The sequence below is a fragment of the Xyrauchen texanus genome, chromosome 41 (assembly GCF_025860055.1).
Source record: "Xyrauchen texanus isolate HMW12.3.18 chromosome 41, RBS_HiC_50CHRs, whole genome shotgun sequence".
Taxonomy (NCBI): Eukaryota; Metazoa; Chordata; class Actinopteri; order Cypriniformes; family Catostomidae; genus Xyrauchen; species Xyrauchen texanus.
In genome coordinates, this window is record NC_068316.1 from 3,902,532 (window position 1) to 3,912,764 (window position 10,233).

A 10,233-nucleotide genomic window follows, 5' to 3' on the forward strand; every position below is an offset into this window, starting at 1 on the left:
TATGCATTGAGGAGGATCATCAAGCACAGTTTGAGCCTTTTGTTTTGAATACTATACTTCAGAACTTTTATATGGATGACTGTTTAACATCTTTGCCTACAGAAGCTGAAGCACTTCATATGGCTCAGAATCTTATTGCTGCTTGTGCCAAGGGAGGATTTCAATTATCAAAATGGATGAGTAATAGTCATGTCATTATGGCCAGCATTTCAGAGGAACATAGATCAAAGGTAATCAAAGAGCTTGATTTGGATAAAGATGATTTACACCCAGAAAAAGTACTTGGTCTGCACTGGTGCACTGAAAAGGATAAATTCACCGTTAGGTTATCCATAAAGGAGCATCCTCACACAAGACGTGTCATGTTGTCTGTGGTTAGTTCCATCTATGACCCCTTGGGGTTTCTTTCACCATTTACTCTGCCTGTAAAACAGGTTCTCCAAAGAAATGTGCAAGTGCAATGTTGGCTGGGATGACAAGATTGCACAGGTCTTCTCTCAGTGATGGACAAGATGGCTGGCCAACTTGCACTGTATAGCAGAACTGAAAGTAGACCGGTGTGTGAAGCCCAAGGATCCTCATATCCAGGATCTCACATCCTGCCCTGCCGCAAGCCTGCCACCATGGGCCATGCCCCATGCCCCGGGGCACCTGCAAGCGCTGCCCCGGGAGGAGGCAGGCCCAGCCCCTTCATTGCTGTACGTGCCTTACGCACCTACATGGACCGCACGCACGACTTCAGGTGTTCTGAGCAGCTCTATGTCTGCTTTGGCGGACAGCGGAAAGGGAGCGCTGTCTCCAAACAGAGGCTCTCCCACTTTGGCCTACCACACCCAGGCCATGCCCCCCCCCCCCACCCGTGGGTCCGAGCACACTCAACAAGGAGTGTTGCGTCCTCGTGGGCACTGGCTAGGGGCACCTCTCTGGCAGACATATGCAGAGCTGCGGGTTGGGCAACACCCAATACCTTTGCAAGGTTTTACAACCTCAGGGTTGATTCAGTCTCGTCCCGTGTTTTCTCAGGTCCGAGCCGGTAGAACTCGGTACACGCTGACAGTCTGACTGTGTGAATCGCTTGCGCCCAGCGCCCTTTCCCTCGGCCGAGGTAAAACAGTGCACTTTTCCCTCCCAGGAGATCCCACTCACTCGGCTCCCTGGATGACTCCTTCCTAGCCCTGTGGGTCCGCAATTCAGCGGAGGAATTGACCGATCCAATCCACTGCGGGTATCTCAAATCTACCCTGCACTGGGAAAGGTGCTCCACAGATCAGGCCTCCTACGCGGACTCCTCCTGTGTGTATTTTCCGCGGTACGGTCCCCTTACAAGTGGACCAGCGTCTCCATTAGTCAGTTCCCGCTGCCCTCCAGTCGCCATGTTGTAGCAACTCCCCCCTCCTCGAGGCTGGATCTACCAACACACTATTCTTTCCCACATGTGACCGAAGAGGCTCATGTGATGTATTTTGCCATGTTACCTCCCCCTTCCTGGGCAGATGTGGTCTCAGGGTCTTTTCCCCCTGAAAGAATAGGAAAATGGGTAAGACCCCCTTCCCACGATGCGGTAAGTGCCCCAGCCGTTTGGCTCTATGAGAGAAACATAGAGAGAAAAGAGGCCCAGCTAGGCTCTGCCCATCCCAGCTTGGCAAGCGTCGCCTTGTTCCTCTGCTTGGGTAACTAGAAGGATTCCGACGTCTTTTATGGGGCATTGGGGAAGGGTACGGGCAGTCTGACACAGCTGGTCATCCTGGCACGTGAAATACCTGCCCGCTCCTTTGTCAGCAGTACACGTACACGGCTCAGCGCATGGCGTGATTTGAAGTGGACCCCTAGTGTCGCTTCTTCGACATGACTTCGAAGTGAGCGACAGATGGGGACGTCTAGGTAACATATGTAACCTCCATTCCCTGATGGAGGGAACGAGACGTCATGTCCTCCCAGCCACGTTGCTGAGCTGAGCCACTGAGGTGGCCGGACACTCCCGGCTCCTCAGAAAAATCCTGAATGAACTCATAGTATTTCCTCGCCTTTATTTCCGTAAGTCCGGGGGCGGGGTATGCAAATACTGTCTGCCAACTTCTCATTGGCCTAAGACTAGTGTCATATCAGCCAGTAAAACATCAACCAAAAATGACTGAATTTACCGTTATAATGAAATGTGTCATCCAGTTTCATAAGTAGTGTTGAGTGTGAAATATCAAAATCTAAAACTTTGTGTCCATGTCAATTTATAATGAAACATTCAGAGAAACTGTTTCTGTATCAGTAGTTCCTCTTTCACTGAAGGAGGTTTTTGTACGACTCTTTATCACTGTGTGAACTCACAGCTACTAGCAGTAGGACAGTATAAACTCTGACAGTAAAAATGTCCTTCATCTTCAGTCTGGACTCCACTGATGGTCAGAGTGAAATCACTATTAGATCCACTGCCACTGAATCTAGATGGAGTTCCAGACTGGAGGCTTTTTATATAATTCATTAGGAGTTTAGGAGCTTCTCCAGGTTTCTGTAAGTACCAGGATAAATTATCACCATTCAACACCCTACTGCTGGTTTTACAGTTTATTTGAACTTGTTGTCCTGGTTGAGCTGCTGTTATTGAGGGACTCTGAGTGACCGTGATCTGTCCATTACACTCTGAAACACAAAATAAAATAAAACATAATTTCACAAGAGCTTTTTGACACTTGAAATAATAATAAATAAAAATCTTTCTACAGTTAAATTGAGTTTATATTAGTGAAATGCACTGAAACAGATTCTCACCAGCAATGAAAAGCAGTAGAGAGCAGATAATGAGAGCGTGTGCTGTCATCTTTACTGTGAATGAGTGAGAACTGAAGGAACAGTGATGTTGGTTTGACAGTCCTGACTAACAGACAGTCTGATATTGTGCTTTAATCAGAGGGGCGGACATTCAAAACTGTTTCCTCTCAGCAGAAAATGTGAGCGTTACAGGAGAACAGCAGAAATAAGAAACAATTACATGTCAAATTACATTCATACATTTCAATCTTTATCTTTTAGTTATTAATTACAATTGGTTGAAATTCTAATGATTTTTGTTCATTGTGGAAATCTCATGAGCATTCAGTAGATCAAACTAAATCAAATGTGTTATAGAGGAGTTATTACATTGTAATAAACATGTTGTATATAATTCTGAATGTAATATTTATGTTTTTATTGTATTTTTGAAACAGTAGTTGATGACAATATGAAATGAATCATGTTTGAATGTGTGTTGTGTAAAGATGTGTTTGTGATCATGTGTTTAAAGTGCAGTTAGTGAAGCGCTCAGAGGTTTTTGTGCAGCTGTTCTATTAGTTTGTATCACTGTGGTACACTTTCGGCAGCGGCACCAGACTGGATGTTGGCAGTAAGTAAATCCTGAAATCATCATTTTAATGTTTTATGTGTTTTTATAATGTGGAATGTTTATGTTGAATTGACACACATATGAGTTCAGTGATTTCTCTCACTTTTTTGATTTATATTTCATTATTTATTAATAATATCTGATTAGACAGATTGAATAATTTGGCTGTTTTTCAAGAAATGAAGGTGAACTTTAAAGACACTTAATTTACACTTTGTCAGCACATGTGAATTTGTTGCTGGTACAGAAGTGAGATGTTATTCAGTTTTTGGAGATGTTAAATGACTCTGTGTTTAAATGACGAACATTATCAAGAGTTCATAAAAATGCTCCTTCAATATGAAATGTTTCTTAATGTAATATGTAACATATAAAGTTTTACTGGAGGAATTCTTTCACCAAATGAACTGTTAAAAGTTCATCATTGTACAGAATTTTCTTTTCTATTCTCTTGAGGTTGGGCAATGTCTTTTCATAGTTATTTCTTAATGTAGAAAGAGAAATTTATGAAGGAAAATATTCTTGAACTTTTGTGTAAGTCAAACTGCAAACATATAAAGATATGTGAACTTTATTCATCATTTCATCATTTTGGTCATTCAGAGTCTTTGGGGAAATAAATTGTTCTTTATATGATTGAACAGATCAACATGAAGAAACAAACTTGCAGTTTAATGTTGAAAGTTTTCAATGATATCTTTAAAGATCTTCAAAATCTATAATTGACTAATGTAATTGATTTAGTTTCAATCTGGAGAAAGAAATCTTTTCTTCTTTTGAAGTTGTCTATTGTGTATTTGTCAGGCATCACTGTCCTAAAGTGAGCGTCCTGCCGCCCTCCAGTGAAGAGATTTCCACAAAGAACACAGCAACACTGATGTGTGTGGCCAACAAGGGCTTCCCCTCAGACTGGAGCCTGAGCTGGAAGGTGGACGGGAGCAGCAGGTCTGAGAAGAGCAGTGCTGGGGTCCTGGAGAAGGGCGGTCTGTACAGCTGGAGCAGCAGTCTGACTCTCTCTCAGGACGAGTGGATGAAGGCGGTCACAGTGAGCTGTGAGGCCAAACAGAAAGAGCAGCTGTCAGTCACTGGAGAAGTGAGGAGAGATCAGTGTTCTGAGTAGATCCTCTGGATTCTCTTCTGCTCTTCTCACTCATGTCTCACATGGAGACTAACAGTGACTTCTATTCACACAAGCATATGTGTGCTTTTGTCTTTCACTTTTCTCAAAATTCAATAAACTAATAAAATATTACATTATTGAAGTTTCCTGTCTTATATGTAAAGTGGATTTATTGATATTATTTGTGTCATTAGTTAGATCAGGACTTTATCTCACATTTTATAAATAATCTTCACTCAATGAAGCATGAAAACACCTGCAGAGACATTATGAAACAAGATCATGAAGTCAAATTAGGGAACTCAAACATATGGTGTTCTCAGTAAATGCATCAATTTATGAACAGATTTTGAAATATAAACATACAGGATCCAGCATGATTGAGAATGTTTCAAAGATTATTTTGTGTCCTTTAATGAAAACAAGTAAATCTGATGTTTTGCAGACAGGAGTTTAACATGTTGTTTAAGTGTTGATGGTATTATGATGGTGAACATCTGCTGATGGAGCTGCTCTATTCTGAGAGGAACACAATCACTCCAACCTGATGATGCAAATATTTGAACTCAGTTTCACTGTTTGACTCTTTATTGTGTGAAATGAGACAGTTGAGTTTGACTAATGGAGAGATGAACTTTGATCATATTCATCAGTTTACACTGAGTCTGATCTCATCAGTCATACTGACCTTATGAATGTTTCAATCAACTGTTCAAAACTCAGTATTAGAGTTGGGGTACTCGAGTCACGAGTCCAATTTTAATGGACTTCAACTTCTCACAGACTCGGATGCATTTTTACTCTGACTCGATTTTTTGGGACTCGGGATTTTTTCCTGAGTCCAACCGAGTTCATGACATTTTATTTCAATGCAATAAACAAAATGAATAAATACAAATAATGAAACAGAAAGAAATGGACACTCTGTCGTATCACCTCTGATGTCGTAGACCAGTGGAGGGACGTGCATTTAAAGTCTGGGCCTTCATTGTGATTCATGCCATTAAGAAAACACAGTTTCACAATGAATAAGAAACCCTGTGCATTTGGGCATCATACATTATGTCGCAGCTAACTAATAATACCATTAGAGACTATAAAGGGTCTACTTTTATTTGTGTACACTCACAATAACAACAAAACCTTGTGCTTTTGTAAAATAAAGAAAACCACAATATCTTAGCAGATAGCAGATAGAATAGATAGAATAGCAGATATCTTCGCCACATTTTTTACTAATAAGGTTACAGCCATCAGCAATACATTCACTGCACCACACCCTGTCAAACACCCACCTCCTGTATGCAACTCTTCTTTCTCTATGTTCTCTCCTTTAACTGACACTGAGGTCTCTAAACTCCTCCTCTCCAACCACCCCAAAACCTGTTCCCTTGACCCCATTCCATCACACCTTCTCCAGGCCATCTCTCCATCCATCCTACCTGCAATTACACACATAATTAACACATCTCTTCTTGCAGGCACTTTTCCCACTACATTTAAGCAGGCTCGAGTAACCCCACTGCTGAAAATATCTGCACATAACCCCACACAGATAGAACACTACAGACCAGTCTCTCTCATCCCATTCATGGCAAAAACACTTGAAAGGGCAGTTTTCAATCAGATCTCTGCCTATCTCTCACAGAACAAGCTGCTGGATGACAATCAATTAGGCTTCAAAAGTTGACACTCCACTGAGACTGCCCTGCTGGCTCTCACGGAGTCGCTGAGACAGGCGAAAGCTGAATCCAGATCATCCGTTCTGATTCTGCTGGACCTTTCTGCTGCCTTTGACACAGTCAACCATCAGATCCTTCTCTCCACCCTCTCTAAACTGGGTATCACTGGAGCTGTGCTTGGCTGGTTCAACTCCTATCTCTCAGAAAGGTCCTTTGAGGTAGCCTGGAGAGGGGAGGTATCCAAGCCACATCAGTTACTTACTGGGGTACCTCAGGGATCAGTGCTTGGGCCACTTCTCTTCTCCATATACACAACATCACTGGGACCCATCATCCAGTCACATGGTTTCTCTTACCACTGCTACGCTGATGACACGCAAGTCTACTTGTCTTTCCAGCCCAACGACACCACAGTGACCACTCGAATCGCTGCCTGTCTGGCAGACATCTCAGACTGGATGAAGGAACACCACCTGCAACTCAACCCAGCCAAGACCGAACTCCTTGTCTTTCCAGCCAACCCTGCTGTTGAACACAACATCACCATGCAGCTGGGTCCAACTACAGTTTCGCCTTCCAAAACGGTCAGAAATCTAGGGGTAACCATTGATGATGAGCTAAATTTCACAGACCACATTTCAAAGACCGCAAGATCATGTAGATTTACACTCTACAATATCAGGAAGATAAGACCCTTGCTCTCTGTACATGCCACACAACTGCTCGTTCAGTCACTTGTCATAACTAGACTGGACTACTGTAACGCTCTCATTGCAGGCCTTCCTGAATGTGCTATTAGACCTCTGCAAATGATCCAGAATGCAGCAGCACGTCTGGTCTTTAATGAGCCTAAGAGAGCACATGTTACACCACTCTTTGTCTCTCTCCACTGGCTGCCGGTTCATGCACGTATTAAATTCAAGGCCCTGATGCTGGCATACAAAACAGTCACTGGGTCTGCTCCAGCATACCTAAAAACATTTATGTAGAGCTACGTTCCCACCAGAAGCCTGCGGTCGGCTAAGGAACGTCGCCTTGTCGTACCAAAACAAAGAGGCACCAAAACACTTTCCCGGACTTTCAGTTTCATCATACCACATTGGTGGAATGACCTTCCCAACTCAATCCGGGAAGCTAACTCACTCTCTATCTTCAAAAAACGGCTAAAAACACATCTTTTCCAAAAGCACTTAACCAGTCACTAAAAAATAAAAAAAAATAAAAAAAATAAAAAAAAATATATATATATATTTACATTTCTTGTTGCACTTAAATCTGTTTTGTATACTATTCTGATGATAGTGAAACTTTGTAATATGGCACTTTTTGTATCACTGTCTCCCTAAGATGATTCGCTGATGTTTTTTCCTCTTTTGTAAGTCGCTTTGGATAAAAGCGTCTGCCAAATGAATAAATGTAAATGTAAATGTAAAACTGAATAAAGGCTGAATAAAATTATTAATGGTTTATTTTATCATACTTAAATGCAGTAATAAATTAGTATTAACTTCAACACTCTACATCAGGAGTCTGGTTTAATGTTGTGGACCCGTTTATTTGTTTTATTCTGAAAACATCATCAGCCTGTTTACCCGCTCATGGGTCATGATGAGAGTCTCCTCAATGGTTTGTTTGGCATTCCATTCAGCACACACCTGAATAAAACAGGCTGCATGACACTAATAAATGATTACTGCCAGAGTAACATTCACATACTGTCATGATCCCCTGTTGTCTGTCCTGTGTTTCTCACTTGTCACCTGTCCCGAACTACACTTCCCACAATTCCCTGCCTTTCTGTTAGGAATCAGACGAGGGCAGACGAGGAGTGGGGATCTAGATGTGGCTTCTTTAATGAATAAAACAATACAGTGAACAAACAAAACATCCATGATGGGAAACAAAAGATATAAACAAGGGAAAACATCCACGATGGGCTCAGGCAGGAACACAGATCAGAATATCCAAGACATTAACATATGAACATACATTTGTTAATGTCTTGGATATTCTGGTCTGTGTTCCTGCCTGAGCCCATGGATACAAAATATTCAGTTGTTAGAATAAAATATGAATGCCTTTTACACATTGAATTCAGTTTCAAATGAACCACATTTCACACATGGAGGCAGCCATCTTGGATAAAACTCGTTTCACTCAGTGCCATTTTGGCTCTGCACAACTAATTTCACGTTTTCTCCGAACAGGAAAATGAACATACAATCTCCTTTTACAAATGTATTTAACTCATTTCATTCATCTACTTTCAAAGATTATAACTTTAAACCCTTATCTTTGATGACTTGTTTTTCTTATATGCATGAATACAACAATAGCTGAACATAGACTTTAAATAAATGTTTTACACAGAGAAAGTCATGTGTGTTTGTCTTTTGTTTAAGTTTAAAATTAAAATATTATTATATTATCAAGCCGGTTCTCGCCTCCTCGTTTCCATTGCACTGATTACATTGGTGCCAAATTCCGGGAAGGAGGAGGGATACGTCGTAGTTAGAGTTCTCGCCACTACCGTCCACCCCAACGGAGCCCGGCCGCCTGGAAGCGGAGGACGGCCGCCGACCGCGAGGGGAGAAGGGGCTCCTAACCGACTGCCTGGAGCGGTCAAGGCCGCTGCCAGGGGCGGAGTAGTCCCCTTACAGCCGCTGAAATGCGGCGGGGTCTCACTGCCGACCGCCTGGAGCAGGAGAACCGCTACCAGTGGCGGGGGAGACCCCTTCTGTTCCCCAAGAATGCGGCGGGGCGTTCTGTCCGCCGGGGCCTGGAGGACTGCCAGTTCGGCTGTCGTCCATTAAAGGGTGGAGGAGTGGCCGAGGAACAAGCTATGGCGTATCGGAGAACTAGCGAGTAAGTGTTTTTTTTTTTCATCTCTCTCTCTCTCTCACTGCTGCTCTGTGTTGGCCTTTTCCCTCTCGTATAAATTTTACAGTGTTTTTTTTGAGGGGTACTACACTGTTACTGGAATACCCACCCCATTTTTATTATTTCTGTTTCCCCCCCTTGTCTCCTCCCTCATCCAGGTGGACGGGGATGATCTGCCGGCAGACGGGGCTTTGGGCACGCCCTCCCCCAGGGAAAGAGGGGAGGATGTACTTCATGCCGGGGGCTCCCTTTCCTGAGAGAACGAGGGAGGAATGTGGCAGGGCGGAGGGCGGGGCCGGGTAGTGACACAGCCGGTCCCTTATCAGGCTAATCAAGCCTCCGAGAGGGATAAAGGCCGACTCCGGAGGATTGTGCGGGAGAGAGAGATCGTTTACGGACATGTCCGTCATGTGTGTGTTTGTGTCTTTTTAAGTTTATCATTAAAACTATTATTTATATTATCAAGCCGGTTCTCGCCTCCTCCTTTCCATCAAACTGCTTTACAACATCTTAAAACATTCTCTGCACATTCTGAAACATACTGATGGAGGGCAGGAAGTGATTTTCTACATGGGAAGCACTATCACAAAGTCAAAATGCCTATGTTTTGCATTGTTTACGGTTGCTCAAATCGACCTAACCGAGAAACCACAAGGAACTTTTATCATGTACCAAAAGTTGTTGTTCACAAGGGGGAAATGCAAGAAATTGACTGAAAACGCTGGAAAAATGTCTTGTAAACCTGCGTCTGCGGTCTGGAGGAGCCGAGTCGGATAATGCTCATGTGTGCAGTGAGCACTTCATCAAAGGTAAGTTTAATACAACTTAAGTGTCTATGTTTATGTAACGTTAGCCGTTTCCGTACTTTGTAGAGTTAAAGTAATTATTTTTTCTTTTCTTTGATTTTGTACATCCTGTAACTGAACAAAAATATGTAACAATAGCAAAGTTAATTACAAAGTATTTGCAGGTGAACGAAAATATCTTACCCTGCCATGCAATTGCAATGACTTCACCTTGTTTCAAGATGATCCATGTCTTTAGTGGGGTTTCGGCGGATCTTTGAGAGCGTTTAACCTAATCACAAAGTAAACAACCGTAACGCTAACATCGAGAGGTGCTGCATCGTTGAATGTTTGTTGCTAGGTTAATCCATAGGACAAAAAAGAAATGCT

General features: G+C 42.6%; 1 gene segment (V, D, J or C); it reads left to right on the forward strand.

Annotated features, from left to right (window-relative positions):
• The first annotated feature begins 3,327 nt into the window (after window positions 1–3,327).
• The window catches only part of LOC127634233 (immunoglobulin kappa constant-like), a 26,744-nt gene continuing 19,838 nt past the window's right edge, over window positions 3,328–10,233 (forward strand). The window contains exon 1 of the C gene segment in view: window positions 3,328–3,376.